The sequence below is a fragment of the Gekko japonicus genome, unplaced genomic scaffold (genome assembly GCF_001447785.1).
Source record: "Gekko japonicus isolate JY-2015 unplaced genomic scaffold, Gekko_japonicus_V1.1 scaffold10, whole genome shotgun sequence".
In the NCBI taxonomy this organism is placed as follows: Eukaryota; Metazoa; Chordata; class Lepidosauria; order Squamata; family Gekkonidae; genus Gekko; species Gekko japonicus.
In genome coordinates, this window is record NW_015167526.1 from 1,025,420 (window position 1) to 1,025,770 (window position 351).

A 351-nucleotide genomic window follows, 5' to 3' on the forward strand; every position below is an offset into this window, starting at 1 on the left:
CTGGATCACAAGGAAACCGGAAAGGCCGTTCATTTCATTGCAGAACGGAATGCTTAAAGGAAATGTGATCTTGCACTCCAGTTCGTCAGATCACTCTGATGCAGACTTCCATTAGAGCGTTGCGGGGGGGGGGGCATTAACCGTGTTCTGCAGGGTGTCTGTTCCCCATCCAATTGCTACAGTTTCGACCACGTGGAGCCCTGAGAGGCTGTGGGGAGCCAAGAATTCTCATGTGCCCCCGCCTCCCTGCTCCCCTGGGAACTTTAAGGGAAGTGACTGTGCAGGCCGAGGTCGGCAGTTGCTATCTGTGGATCTGGTAGAAGATCGAAGGCACTTCGTTGTAGATTCTCT